The 16,118-nt window shown below is 44.4% G+C and overlaps 1 long non-coding RNA gene across 1 annotated transcript in view; it reads right to left on the bottom strand.

The window, feature by feature from the left end:
• Positions 1 to 14,703: 14,703 nt before the first annotated feature.
• LOC139434752 (uncharacterized) overlaps positions 14,704 to 16,118 on the bottom strand; it is a 1,593-nt gene continuing 178 nt past the window's right edge. Inside the window, exons 2-3 of the long non-coding RNA XR_011644056.1 lie at positions 15,368 to 15,454; positions 14,704 to 15,000 (exon numbers count right to left, since the gene is read on the bottom strand). This is a non-coding gene — a long non-coding RNA (uncharacterized lncRNA). The remainder of the gene's footprint in view (positions 15,001 to 15,367; positions 15,455 to 16,118) is intronic.

The following is a 16,118-nucleotide window of genomic DNA, read 5'->3' as shown; positions in this document are numbered from 1 at the left end:
AATTATAACAGTACCCCCCCCTCAACGGACGCCTCCTGGCGTCCTACCAGGCCTGTCCGGGTACCTCTCATAAAAGTCCCTAAGGAGAGCAGGGTCCAAAATCAGGGAGCGGGAGACCCATTGACGCTCCTCTAGTCCGTACCCCTCCCAATCCACCAAGTACTGGAACCCCCGGCCTCGCCTTCGTACATCCAACAACCGCTGGACGGTGAAAGCAGGATGATTGTCAATACTCCGGGGGGGAGGAGGGGGTTTGGCCGGAGGGCTCAGAGGACTGGAGGAAACTGGTTTGAGAAGTGAGACATGAAATGCTGGGTGGACATTCAAGGCAGCAGGCAGCTTGAGCCTAACCACAGCGGGGTTAATAATCCGTTCAATGACAAACGGGCCAATGTACCTGGGTGCCAGTTTGCGGGAGTCAGTCTGGAGTGGCAGATCACGGGAGGACAGCCAGACCTTCTGACCGGGCTGGTAGTCCGGAGCTGGAGTGCGATGGCGGTCTGCATGCCTCTGGTTGCGAGCAGCAGTGCGAACGAGAGCTGCCCGAGCTTCTTGCCAGACTCTGTGGGCCGGCCGAAGATGCCCCTGTACTGAGGGGACTGCCACATCCTTCTCCTGGGCGGGGAAGAGATGGGGTTGGAACCCAACAGAAGCCATGAATGGAGACATTCCTGTGGCGGAGAAAACCAGGGAGTTGTGGGCATATTCAACCCAAGGCAGGTGGGAGGCCCAGGAGACTGGATGGTGAGAAGAGACACAGCGAAGGGCTGCCTCCAGGTCCTGATTCGCACGCTCAGTCTGGCCGTTGGTCTGCGGGTGGTAACCTGATGACAGACTGGCCGACGCCCCCAATGCCTGGCAAAAGGCTTTCCAGACTCGAGAGGCAAATTGCGGACCCCTGTCAGAAACAATGTCCAGAGGAATGCCATGCAATCTAAAAACATGCTGGGTGATTAGTGTAGCAGTCTCCAGAGCAGAAGGTAACTTAGGTAGGGGAACGAAGTGTACGGCCTTGGAAAAGCGGTCAACAATCATCAGGATAACTGTATTTCCTTCCGATGGGGGAAGACCCGTCACGAAGTCCATGGCGATGTGAGACCAAGGCCGATGAGGAATGGGAAGAGGGCGGAGAAGACCAGCAGGGGCACGGTGGGATGCCTTACTGCGGGCGCAGATGGAGCAGGCGGCGACATACTTCTTGGCATCAGAGGACATGGAGGGCCACCAGAAGCATTGTTGGATGAGGCCTAGAGTCCGAAGTGCTCCTGGATGGCAAGCTACCTAAGAATCATGTCCCCACTGGAGCACTGAAGATCTGGCATGCAGTGGAACGAACAGCCGACCCGGTGGACAACCCTCAGGAGCTGGATGGTCCTCTTGTGCCTCCAGGACCACCCTCTCAACCTCCCACCTGGCTACTCCCACCACACAGGAGGATGGAAGAATGGTTCCCGCGGATGGCTCCTCAACCGGAGGAGTGAACTGACGTGACAGGGCGTCTGCCTTGATGTTCCGTGAGCCTGGCCGATAGGTGAGGGTGAAGCTGAACCGGCCCAGAAAAAGTGCCCATCGAGCCTGGCGAGAGTTGAGCCTGCGAGCAGAACGGAGATAAGCTAAGTTTCTGTGGTCCGTCCATACCACAAACGGATGAGTTGTGCCTTCAAGCCTGTGCCTCCATTCCTGCAGGGCTAAGACTACTGCCAGAAGCTCCCGATTTCCCACATCATAGTTTCTTTCTGCCGGGGAGAGCCGGCCGGAAAAGAAGGCGCAGGGATGCAACTTCTGGTTGGAGGCTGAGCGCTGGGAGAGGACTGCCCCTACACCAGTGTCGGAGACATCCACTTCGACCACAAAAGGGGCTGAAGAATCAGGGTGAGATAACACAGGAGCAGAGGAAAACAAACACTTCAACATAGCAAAAGCAGCCTCAGCTTCAGATGACCACACAAAGGGAACCTTAACTGAGGTGAGCTTGGTGAGTGGGGCGGCTGCTCGACTATAGTCACGAATAAACCTGCGGTAAAAGTTGGCAAAACCAAGAAACCTTTGGAGTTGCTTTCTCGTTGTAGGAGTGGGCCATTCGGCCACTGCCATGACTTTGGCAGGGTCGGCTCTGACCTGTCCCTTCTCCACCACAAAACCCAGGAATGAAACAGAGGAAACATGAAAGTCACACTTCTCAGCCTTAACATAAAGTCTGTTCTCCAGAAGTCTCTGTAGCACCAACCTCATGTGTTGGACATGTTCTTGGGGGTCACGAGAGAAAATGAGGATATCATCAAGATACACAAAGACAAATCTGTTAAGCATATCACGAAGGACATCGTTAATGAGTGTCTGAAACACAGCAGGGGCGTTAGTTAACCCAAAAGGCATAACTAAATATTCAAAATGTCCCAGGGGCGTCTTAAATGCAGTCTTCCACTCGTCTCCCTCCCTTATCCTAACTAGGTGGTAGGCATTTCGGAGGTCCAACTTACAGAAGATGGTGGCTTGATGGAGGAAACCAAAAGCTGAGTCTATGAGCGGAAGAGGATACTTATTCTTTAAAGTAATGTCATTCAAGCCCCTGAAATCAATACAGGGGCGTAGAGTCTTATCCTTCTTGTCAACAAAAAAAACCCTGCCCCCAATGGAGAGCGAGAAGGGCGAATGAGACCAGTAGCAACAGAGTCAGTGATATAAGTCTCCATGGCCTCCCTCTCCGGCTTGGAGATATTATAAAGTCTGCTCGAAGGCAAGGGAGCACCGGGGAGCAAGTCAATGCCACAGTCATAAGGTCGATGAGGTGGTAGAGACAGGGCACGATCCTTGCTGAAAACCTCCTGGAGGTCATGATACTCAGAGGGAACTGATGTGAGGTCAACAGGTCTGGGGGGGGAACAGGTTTTGAAGTAACAGTGGTGGGTATGGCAGAGTGTAAACAGTGAGAGTGGCAGAACAAACTCCAATTGACGATGGATAAGATGGCCCAGTCTATGTGTGGGTTGTGGAGTTTAAGCCAGGGGAGACCTAACACCAGCGGAGAAAGGGGTGAGGGAATGAGATAAAGGGAAATGGTCTCGTGATGATTGCCTGAGAGTAACAATGACACTGGGGCAGTACGGTGAGTTACACGGGCAAGAAGCCTACCATCAAGAGAAAAAATGTTCTGGGCTTAGGGATGAGGAGACGGTGGGTGGGTCCCGGTAGGAGAAAGGCTCCAGGCGTTGGTGAGGAGGTTCAGACTGTCCAGGCGGACGTGGTGACTTGGGTTGGGAAAAGGGGAGAGGGAATCTCTGCCTGTCTGTTCTCTCCCTACGCCTCTCACGGAGGTGATTATCTAAGCGAATTGGCCAAAGAAATTAACTCCTCAAGGGACGAAGTCTCATCTCGAGCAGCTAGCTCGTCCTTTAACTGGTCGTTTAATCCACGGGAAAAAACTATCTGTAGAGCCGTCTCATCCCACCCGTTCTCTGCTGCGAGAATGCGGAAATCAATTGAGTAAGTGGAGACTGACTCAGAACCCTGGCGTAAAGAAAGGAGCCGATTACCGGCCTCCTTACCCTGAAGCGGGTGGTCAACAACTCGATACATCTCGGTCTCAAACACAGGAAAAGAGTTATAGATAGCTGGGTTACTCTTGGCTATGGCTACCGCCCATGCAGCTGCTTTACCCGATAACAAACTCATAACGAAAGCTACTCTAGTTCTGTCAGAGGAGTAAGTTAAAGGCTGCTGATCAAAAACTATGGAACACTGGTGAAGAAACTGACTGCATGTCCCTGAATCACCTGAATACCTCACAGGGGTGGGGATGAATGGTTCACGGGGTTGGCCGGGATGAATGACTGGAATCTCAGGAGCTGGAGGCGGTGGCGCAGGAGCTGGAGCCGTCAGAGTGTTGAGCTGGGTGAAAGACTGGTCCAAGCGGCCGCTGAGTTGAGTGAAACCGGTATTAAGGTTGTGGAGGGATTCCATGATACCTTGTAGGGCTTGTTCGTGCCGCCCCACACGAGCTCCCTGTGTCGAAATAGCTTGCTTCAATCTCTCAGTCTCTGCGGGGTCCATGCTTTGGCCAGATAATTCTGTTACGGCCTATAGAATTTTGGACCCCAAAGCAAAAGACTGGAGAGAGATGGTCAATAAACAAAAAGATTTATTCAAGCAGAAAACAAAACATACGGCAGTGGAGTCAGGAAGTTGGCTGGCAATAATCCAAACAACGAGGAGAGCAGCGAGACACACCGGAGGGTCGAAACACAGAGGAATTATCTGGCAGGGAAGTGGCATGAGGACCGGGCTTTTATATCTACAGGTGAAGAGGTGAGTGGAAACAGGTGTGCCTCGTCTGCTACTGGGAGGAGCCAGCCAACTCCCTGTCACACACCAGCCCTGCAGAGGAACACAGAGAAGAGAGGGGTGAGACAGGAAATAGCACACAAAAGCACACAACAAAAATACCAACTAAACAGAATCATAACATATCTGTTTTATCTGCAGCCCAATCAGCGTCACTATAAGCCTGTAGGCCTAGTTTCTCGCTGCTCTTTCTGAAACAAAGCGGCTTGTCTGCAGTATCCTGAGATAACGCAAAACGTGTTTTACTGTAACCCAATGTTCATCTGTCGGTTCAGCAAAATATTGTGATAACTTGCTTACCATGAAACATAGGTCTGGACGTGTACAGGTAGTCAAATAAATTAGGCTGCCAACAGCCTCTCTGTATTTCTTCACATCCACCATTTTAGGTGCATCTTCAGTGTAATCTAACTTTTGGTCACAAGGTGTGTCCCTTACCCTACACTCCTGCATGTCAAAACGTTCCAGTATCTTTTCCACGTATCTCTTTTGTGATACTTTCACACAGCCGTCAGACTGACTGAAATCCATGCCCAAAAATTTATTTAATCTCCCTAAATCCTTCATTTTAAATTTTGTGGAAAGCATGTTTTTCACTTTCTCTAAAATCTTGGTGTTGCTGGCTGCGATGATAAGATCATCGACCCAGATAGCAATTATTACTTTCCCCTCTTTAGACTCCTTGGAGTACACGCAGTGGTCTGCCGGGTTCTGTGTAAAATTGTCATTCATGCAACATCGTATTCCAATTTCGCCCTGACTGCTTCAGGCCGTAAATTGACTTCTCTAGCTTACACACTAGCTTTTCTCCCTCTTTTACATAACCCTCATGTAAATGTCGTGATCGATGGGTGCATGCAGGTAGGCCGTCTTTACATCCATCTGGTGTAAAATCAAATCCTCTTGGGCTGCCTTCTGCATTAATACACGTACACTTGTCAGGTTGGCTGTAGGTGAGAACGTCTCCCCGTAATCTATCCCCGCCCTCTGACTGTATCCTTTCGCGAACCTAGCTTTGTACTTGTCGTGTCCGTCAACGTCTCCCTTAACTGAATAGACCCATTTACCTCCCACTGTTTTCCTGCCCTCAGGCAATTTTGTCAGGGTAAAAGTCTGATTGTCTTCTCGAGAATTAATTTCCTCATCCATCGCTTTTCCCCAGTTTTCTGACTCAATCGATGTCATGGCCTCTTTAAAGGTCAGAGGTACACCGCAAACTGCTCTGTAACAATAATCTATACTAGTGAGTGTTTTATCCTCTTCATCACTATCTTCCTGAGTATAATCTCTCAAGTACTCTAGGGGTTTGCGCTCCCTACTGGGATATCTTCCACTGTCTGAGGCATGTGACGCCACCCTAGGGTGCTGTTCGCCATCATCCTCTGGTGCTGACTATGGAGCGTTAGTTTGTACATCTTTGCTCAGTACACTAGGCTGTGGGGCCTTTACTCCCTCTTCACAGTCTTCCTCCGAATCCTGTTCTAACCACTGTGTCTGAGTCTCGCTATCACAAGTTGTGCTGGTGATAAACTTTACTAGTCTGTGCTTCTGAACCTTCTCTTTGTCGGGGTAGTAAACTAGACAGATGGGGCTTCCCTTGTCATGCCCTACAAAACGTCCTTTCTCACACCTAGCATCTAATTTCCCCCTGTCCTGCTGGTACGCATAGCACACCTGCGAGATGGAGTTCATGACTTTATGAGCTGTTCATGAGCACTCATGAAACATTCATGAACAACTCATTATATGTTCACTTGTCATGTTCATGAACAAAAATTCATGAACCATTTTAAAGAGCAGTTCATGAAATTTGTATGAACATTGTTCATTCATATAAAGTTCCTGTTTTGCTCATGACAGACTTTTATGAGCAATTTATGAACTTTTCATGATCCAGCCAATCACAAAATTATAATTAAAACCCCAAAATGTTTGCATGAGCATTTCATGAACTTTTCATGACTATGAGCATTTCATGAATTTTGGATGATTGTGGCAAGTTCAGAATATTTTGGAATATTCATGAGCATTTTATGAACTTTTGATGATCAGTGTGATGATTTTAAAGACCTCTTGAATATTCATCTACTATTTGAACATTTCTTTATTTTTTAAAACTTTTAATCTTAAAACAAAACAATAGTGAATTTGAAACTGAACATTATCTGTATTTATTTTGGTGACATTCATATCATTTTATGGTTTATCTGTACTGTTTGAGAAGCAGTATGAGTAAGTAGCGCCAAGGTGGAACCTTTGGCAGGTGAGCGGTGACATCTGGGTTATCTTAGGGGGGACACTTCCGCCCCCTCCTCAGAAGCAATCCAGACGATCAACCGGATCCTGTGTATAATTATTGCTGCTGCACTTTTCTGTTTTCTACAGGTCAGTACATAATGAAAATGATCGATGTTAACTTGTGTGAATTAGATATGATGTTGGAGATGTTTAGGAGAGTGTGTCAGAAAGTTTTGAGCATGTTTGACATAGTAACGATATTTTAAAAATACTAAACTGTCGGCAACAATAGATGCCATTTTCGCGGGCTACAGCTGCGCCTGGGCGGCCCGTACACACGACAGGCGTCAGAAAAGCTTGAAGCTGGGCGTGTCCGAGGCTTGGCGCTTTCTCGCGCCCAAGGCGACCAACAACCAATCAGGAATCTCCCACCCGCCCCCGGCATACAAAGCAAAAAAAAGCCCGGCTCTTCTTTACTATTGCCAAAATGGATGCCGGTTTTGTAGCAACGGTAGCGTTGGTTTATTCAATGTCTCGCAGGAGGCCACGTATAGTGCGTCGCTGTTGGGTACATCCGATACTCAGAAAACGTCTGCAACGGGGGGAATACCACGTTCTTGTCCAAGAGATCCGCCTGGATGGTGTACTGTTTCAGCAGGATGAGCAAAGACGCGTTCGACGAGTTGCTCGGAAAAGTCGGTCCACTGATTGCAAAGGCAAACACCCGTATGCGTTTGTCAATCGGACCCGCCGAGCGACTCGCCATCTGCCTGCGTTACGTTTTGTGTATTTCTACTTCTTTAATATGACTCTGTATATAAAGAGAGAGAATGCATGCAATGGATGAATGAAGTCTGTGATTTAGTTCAGATGAATGACATTAATTAAGATAGCTAGGTAAACGCAGTATTGTGTGTGTGTGTGTGTGTGTGTGTGTGTGTGTGTGTGTGTGTGTGTGTGTGTGTGTGTGTGTGTGTGTGTGATATGTTGGTGTGTGTGTGTGTGTGTGTCTGCCTGTGGTGTAATTGTGTGTGTGTGTGTGTGGTAATTGTGTGTCTGTGATATGTTGGTGTGTGTGTGTGTGTCTGCCTGTGGTGTAATTGTGTGTGTGTGTGTGTGTGTGTGTGTGTGTGTGTGTCTGTCTGTGATGTGTGTGTCTGCGGTGTGTGTGTCTGCCTGTGGTGTAATTGTGTGTCTGTGGTATGTTGGTGTGTCTGTGATGTGTGTGTGTCTGCCTGTGGTGTAATTGTATGTCTGTGGTGTGTGTCTGTGGTATGTTGGTGTGTGTGTGTGTCTGCAGTGTGTGTCTGCCTGTGGTGTAATTGTGTGTCTGTGGTATATTGGTGTGTGTGTGTGTCTGCCTGTGGTGTAATTGTGTGTCTGTGATGTGTGTGTGTCTGTGGTATGTTGGTGTGTGTCTGCGTGGCGTATAATTTTTTTTTTATTAAATCATGTATATTACTTTTTTCTCAGGTACCTGGCAACCGGTGACTCGTACAGGACCATAGCATTCAGCTATCGGGTCGGGCATACAACAGTGGCTGTCATCGTCAAGGAGGTTGCGGGTGCCATCTGGACCGCCCTGGTTGAGGAAACCATGCCGGTACCACAGACGGAGGACTGGAGAGCCATCGCTGCTGGGTTCCAGGAGCGCTGGAACTTTCCAAATTGCGTTGGTGCCATTGATGGGAAGCACGTGGTGATCCAGGCTCCGGCACATTCTGGGTCCCTGTATTTCAACTACAAGTCCACCCACTCCTTGGTACTACTGGCTGTCGTGGATGCCCAGTACCTCTTCAGGGTAGTGGATGTCGGAGGTTTTGGAAGGAGCAGCGACGGTGGGAGCCTGCGGAATTCCGCTTTTGGAGAGAGCCTCCGAGGTGGCAGTCTGCAGCTACCACCTGACACCGTCATCCCAGGAGCAGAGCGGCTGGGCCTTCTTCCCCATGTGTTTGTTGGGGATGAGGCTTTTCCGCTTCTGGACAACCTGCTGCGTCCGTTCCCTGGACGTCAGCTCACAGGAGGCTGTTCAACTACCGCCTCGGCCAGGTTGGTGGTTGAATGTGCGTTAGGCGTCCTCTCATCTCAGTGGAGAATGTTCCGGCGTGTCATCACCACCAGCCCGGAGGTAACAGAGTTGTGTGTGAAGGCCACCTGTGTGTTGCACAACTTCCTCCGCAGGAAGACAATAGGAAGGTCATCACGCACACCTGTCGTCGCAAAGTCGAGTGATGAAGCTCCAACCCTGCGCGATGCACCTAGGATGGGCTCAAACAACGCCACACGCCGATCCATCCAACTGCGGGAGACCTTCTGCTCCTATTTGAATGAGGAGGGTGCAGTGTCATGGCAGCATAACGTGGTGTAGGGTCACCATGGCTCCTCCAAACCAAAAGCTCTTTTAAGAGCTACCCATTTTCTTTAAAGAGCAAATGTTCCAAATGAGCCATTTTAAAATCAAACATTGCTAATAAACATGTTTCTTGAATTGATATTATGATATTATGATACTAACAACCTTTTTCTTTCAGCCCTGTTTTTACTGATAAACCACTCATAATTTCAATATGTTTTCACATGACCAATTACAGAAGAAAGCACATTATATATACCGACATACATGAAGCTTCTGGTATGTTGCAACTGACAAACCACATGAACAAGTGAAGACACAGTATAGCCATAACATACTTGAAATAATGTTTTATTTGGTGAATGTGAGTGAAGTGTGTGTGATGAGTGTACAAAAATGTAATGTGGATCAGTATGTGTGAAAAAATTATAAAATTATACATTGTTCTCCTGGTCCACCTCAAAAATGAGCTGGTTGTACCCCGAGGCGGACTCTTGCCCTCTGTGCCTTTGTCATCTGCCTCATGGTGGGCAAGAGGCTCTTGAAGAATTGAAAGTCCTCGTCCTCCTCCACCACTGGTGGGGTTGGCTGGGCCATTGGTCACAGCAGACAGCAGACTTCTTTCATCTTTTCTTGCAGACTTCTCTAATGAAATTAAATGAAATAATAAAGTTAATAAATAATAAAGTGAATTTCTTTAATTTACTAAATTATTCCTCCATTAATGAATGCTATTTTTATGCTACATTCCATGCTGGCTAAATATACTGTCTATGCTTGATAGCTGTGAATCAAATCAAGTTTTATTTATATAGCACATTTATAAACGATTTTTGGTCGAGCCAAAGTGCTGTACATATAATAAAATTAGCCTACAGTAGAGACACTTTACAGCAAATACAACAACACAGATTGTTCAGAATATCAGTATGAGAAAAACGACACCCTCTGCATGTATTATGTTATATATTATGCTTATACTTATATTATATATAATATTTTTGTATTAATATATATTATATGTTATGCTACATTACTAGCTGGCTAAATATACTGCCTATGCTTGATAGCTGTGCATGTATTATGTTATGTTATATATTATGCTTATACTATATTGTAGTGCCGAGAGATATGGGAGTCGGAGGCGATGCATCGAAGGTGGTCACCACAATATGTTATTATGCTACATTACTAGCTGTCCGTTCAATGCTAAAACGAAGTAAACTGGATATAAACTCTCCAAACAGTTGAAAACCTACCAGTTTCATGCCTGGTTCCTCCGGTTTAGGTCCCGGTAGGTGAACAGAGTACAGTCATACAAGACTGGGACATTTGCCACGGAAATGATTAATTTGTCCTCCATTTTCTGACATAAGGAAAATAGTCGAGACCTGCATACACGCGGTTTGATTGGCTAGCGCTTGTAATGACGGGAATTAAAAAACGGGATTTGATTGGCTGACGCCAGCTTCGAGCAAGCCTCGAGCCTCAAAAGTTGAACATTGTTGAACTTTTGACGCCGATAGACGCTCGCGAGGCTTGCAACGCCTTGCCATGCTACCCACAATGCAGTTCGGCGAATTTTGAAAATATCCTACGTCACCCCATTCAAATGAATGGGCGAAGCGTTGGAAGCATAGACTGTATATATAAATGGACGTAGGGTCCGTGACGTCACCCATAGGATTCTGCAGAGTTGCCGTGAAGCCCTTAGTAGGCGGAGTCGGCCACTAACGGCTCGACAGCGACGTCAGAGTCTAACTCCCGCCTTCTCCAGCCTGCTCCAAATAAGGGCAAAGAGGCGGAGCTGAGGCGGAGCTGAGGCGGAGCCGAGGTGGGACAGGGCGGGACCTGCTGCCACCGAGCGTGACGTTCCAGACCTAGCTCAGGCTAAGAAGCTAAGCTAACATGCTCTATTCAGTATTAAGCTAACAACCTATGCTAACAACCCAGCTTGAGGTCACTGCTCCTCGTTCCCGGCATATTCTGAAGGTAAGATACCCTGTAACTTTACAAAACTTGTTCTTTTGATTTAAATGTTCTTGAACCTACACTATACAATTGTTTTTTAAGTGCTTCACCGTTTTTCAAATATAAATGTCATTTGTAACTAAACTTTGTAAACTAGCAGAGATATGGCCAGTGTTGCGTGAATTAAATGTGATTAATGAAATATGACTGTAGAAAAAGAAAGGTGCTTTTATATTGATTAAACCATTTTTATTTATTTCAGTATTAAGAAAAATGAAGATGGCAACCTCCTCCACGCCAAACTGCACAACCTGTAAGTTGATGGTCCTGGCTTACTTTACATGACTTCAGATGGTTGACATTACACACAAACATACTATACATATACATGTGTGCACAATTGTAGATAAACAGCACACAGTATATAAATATATATATATATATAAACTGTGTGCTGTTAATCTGTTTTTTGAGGTTTTGCTCTCTTGTTACTTTTAACCATACAGGTGTGATTTCATAGTTATTTTGCATGTTATTGTCAAAGGAACAAAATGAGCAACCCTTTATAATTGATTTGATATTCCTCATTATCTGAAGCATTTGTTGCTCTCATTTATTTTCCTCCCATAGTGACTGTATGGATAATCGGAGACAGCTATGTCCAGAGAGCTACAGAGACCATCGGCAGCAACCTTGGCCTCGACCTGAGGGTGTACTGGTTCGGTTGGGGTGGACTGCGCTGGAGAGGTGTCCTCCCTTTCTTTTCCTACTCCCCGCGAGGAAGAGCAGTCCCGGATGTCCTCCTCATCCACTGTGGCGGCAATGACTTGGGGGATGTGCCCAGTGTTCAGTTGCTGAACCAGATGAAGGAGGACCTGCACCAGCTTCACCATCGGCACCCTGGCTTGAAGATCATGCTCTCCCAGATGAACCAGAGGCGCCGGTGGAGGGCTGGTGCAAATCCTGTCAAAATGGACAAGGCCCGGAAGTTTGTTAACAGTGTTATGGCTACTTTTGTTCATAGCCTAAATGGTGCCATTGTTGACCACTCCAACATTAGACATGACAGTCCTGGGCTGTTTTTGCGAGATGGAGTTCATTTCACCCCTAGGGGAAATGATATTTTTTGTAAAGTCACTAGCCAATTGCCTGAAAGACCACCTCCAAAGACTGTGAACTGCTAAAATGTCAGTATCACTGTCTTTGGATTTGGCCTTTAGAGTATGTATTCTAAGGCCCTTGCTAAGCCCAGACTGTCATGGCTAATGTTGAGTTAGATATTACATCTGTAGCCATAACACTGTTAACATGGCTGCTCTTCCTCTTCCCCACATCCCACCCCCCCCCCCCTCTTCCCCCAATGGACTCTGCAGCTCTCCAGGCCCATGCTGGGCATGGCTGTCTGTCAAACCTTTTATTTTGTATTTGTTATGATGTTTTTTGTTATTTTATTTGTTAAAATAATTATGTATTTATGTAAATATTGAAAATAAATTACATTCATATTTTCACTTCTTTTGTCTACTGCTTACTGAAAATGTTAGCTATCACATCCAAATGGGATTATCAAATGAAAGGATAAGCTTACCATACAATATACAGAAAACATTACACATTAAGGCTCAAATCTTTTCCCAAGCCGGAGCAGTCTGAAAAGAGTCCCAAGTTTAAAAACACAAAATCTTGACAATGAATACTACACTGTCATTTGTCAGTGACAATGCAAACAACAGGAAGGTCTCCCCTAGTCCCATGTATGTTGGCATCAATGTCATAAGCATACCATAGAATGTAATTATGAAGTGCAACACCCACAATCCCTACAGGGTCGTACCGTCACAGAAGATAATACCTTTTAGAGAGTTTCTAAATTGTTCAGTATGCAGATAAATATTTGTTTTACAATAGAACATTTTTTCTCTATAAATGTTCCCACATGTTGTGAGCATCTACTTTAAATCTTTTGTCAACAAATAAAAAACATCTTAATTTCCTTTAGGACAACATTTTGTTCATAACATCACTACATTAACAATAAGCATAGGAAAATGATAACTGTCAACATTTAAGATTGTGCTTTTACTCTTTATTTAATCAGATCTATTTACATTGAAAATGTGATAAATACACAAGCCACATTGAAAGTTACATCTTGCATTTTATGAAAAGTAAAGGTTTCGAATCATTGTATGACTTAAAGGGATAGTGGAAATCTGCGAATTTTGGGTTTAACTTATTTATTTTTATTAAAAATAAGCATAATAAACCATTTTTTTTAATTTCATGCGCCTAGTTTCATTTTATTTTCAATTTTACTGCTCCCGACCACGCCCTCTCAATGAAACGAAATACTTCGGGTGATGACGAAAACAAAGGAAGACGGGCACAAACATTGGATGAGGCACGAGTATTTTATTATGTTTTCTGGCTGATTTAATGCATCATTAGCCTGTACCATTGTGTACAACGCCATTTATTGCCTGTCGATTAGGCGACCGGAGGCCTCGCCATCCGATAATCCGGTACACAGTGTCGAATGTGTACACTACAGTCATCATATAGACATGATAGACTAACAGTACTGTGAGTACAGCCTACACTTGACAGGCAGCCTGGCTAGCCTAGGATTAGGACCATACTACGTCAAAAGACCGATTGGCTCTAGCTGTATATCATGCTAGTATACAATTCATTTAAATGTATTCATGTAATTAATGCCCATAAGGCTGTTACATATACAATAATAAATGTGACAAGATAATTTATGTGAACCTGACCCTGGTATGTTATGAAATGTACCCGACATGTAGTCATCCTCGGGCATAGCCATAGGCCTACAGTGCATGCATGCCAACTTTTGCAATATATAATATAGCGCCTAGCGTGAGCTATGCTTGGGGACCTACCAGTCAAGATTATTTGTGCGTAGGGGTGCATCATCTGGCGCCTGGTCCTGGTCATCCTCGCCATTGCCCATGCCGTGAACTAACTCCATCACCTCGGGCTCGAACAAATAAGGACGTAATGGTCCATCGTCTGGCTCAATATTCTCACCATCGTCGCTTACTGAACCGGATTCAGATTCAGTTCCTAAAACTACATGTTCGCAGGAAAGCCGAGAGGATGTTTCTGACTCGCTATCATCTCTGGATACCTCGTACAATCCTTCTTCTTTGTCTGGTATATTTGCCCTTCCACGTTCATTCTGCATAGACGCCGTGGTTTGTTATCGTTTCGTCTTCCTGAGTTTTCCTCACTTCCGGTTTGGCTGACTCGATCATTTCGTTTCTAAAAAAGTTCGGGGAAGCTGCAATAAAGTGCTTCTAACATGCGTAAGGCAATTATTATATTTTTTTAATCAGGTGTGATTGTTTTGGTACGTAATTATGCTTGTATATAAGTTAAAACGAAACTATTTGGGGTTCAATTTCCACTATCCCTTTAAGTACACTACAAAATAAATTAAAGATGTGCAACAACTGTATCAGTAATTAAAATGATATAACTTATGCACAGGCTTGGGAGGGCTACTTGCCAAAAACACAACCAGTAACTTCATGTGAGTATCAAGATATAAAAGTAATGTAACCTGATAACTTTCTTTTTGTTTTGGATTACTTCAATATCAAATGTAATGCAAATAAACACAGGAGAGAAGAAATATGAATATGATTTTTTTACTTAAAATGTATAATATAATACCATAAACCAGATTCAGGCAGTAGGTGTACAGATTCACAATGAAAGTATTATCCTACAGAACAGTACGGCTTCCAGAGAAGAGATACCATTTGATCATTTTACAACAACCACTATCTGCTCTTTTTAGGTTTTGAATAAGATTGTAATCCTGAGTTTCCCTATTATTAAAAAAAGTAAAACTAATCCGATTACATCTCTTCCTATGTAACTAAGGATTACACTTTCATTTTTTTCTATACGATCTTGATTCGTGTTCGATGTAATCCATTACTATCTAAGCCAATACAAGTCATAACTTTTGGAAAATTGTCTCAAGTTATAAATGATGCCTTCAATCTCTTTCACGTGGAGAAGACATCCCATTGGCCGAGGCGTTGCAACTTCCCTCAAGCGTCCTACATGAAAGAAAGATCACATGTTAGAAATGTGTGCACAAACTATTCAGTATGACCCGTCTTAGTTTAAAGCCCAAGTGTAAGAGTGAACAGAGGCGGAGTCTGCCTGTTTTCCAATTTGTTTTGTTTGTTGGCTGCTGCTACCCAAACCAACACCCTCCTCACAAGCATTGACTGTTGGAATGTCATTATGCTCCACATGTGGAACAACAAAGGCTTCTTCAGGCATGCCTTGTATCATAATGATATTGCTCTGATCAGCAGCAAGACTGTTTTCACCACTACCATGGTCGACATCTGCAACCTCCTCCTCATTGCTGTTAACAGTCGAACTAGGAGTGTCACTTACCTCGTCATTGTTACTCACCCTGCTTTTCCTTCCAGGCTGTTGTTCTTTGCCATTGGTGAAATAGAAAATGGTGGGCACTGCAGTGTTTTTCAGGCATCTCCTTCCCTAATAAAAATAATAAACAAAAACACATAAAATAACTTTTTGAGGTCTGTAGATATTCAACTTTCTTTTGAATAATGTTGTTTTAAATGTAAGAGTGCATTATAAAAGACAATAGAGGGCCAACATGTTAACTATGCAGTTAATCCATTCAACAATTACATGTTTCCAAGATTCAGATTCAAAGGATTGATGTCATAGCACATAGGCTACAGTGTGGGAATGGCAATGAAAATCATCTGTCCCGAGCTCCTCCAACAATGCAACAGTTATATAAGACATAAAACAATAAAAGAAATTCAAAATTAAATTAAGAATAATAAATTAGTGCAGGCAGAAATCTATATACACGTAAATATAATAAGACATATGCAAGAACAGAATGTAAAGATAAATATTGTATAGTAAAATTAAATTAAATCATTTTTTTTTTACAGTGATAGCTGTTAAGATAAATAAGTTATAAGATGACAACAGATGAATGAATGTTGCTATTAAAATAATGTAAAAAAAAGGTAATATAATTCATCTGTTTTTAACATAGAGTATGTGGGGGGAAATGGCAATTCTCTATCTATGATAAAGAGTCTTTGCATAAATTGAAGAGAAATGTGATGGTTTGCAAACAAATCGATTTCTATTTTTCTTTACTTAACTGGCAAAATCT

Source organism: Pseudochaenichthys georgianus, chromosome 11 (genome assembly GCF_902827115.2).
Source record: "Pseudochaenichthys georgianus chromosome 11, fPseGeo1.2, whole genome shotgun sequence".
Taxonomy (NCBI): Eukaryota; Metazoa; Chordata; class Actinopteri; order Perciformes; family Channichthyidae; genus Pseudochaenichthys; species Pseudochaenichthys georgianus.
The sequence above is the reverse complement of the archived record's forward strand: the minus strand, read 5'-3'. Positions and strand labels throughout refer to the sequence as shown.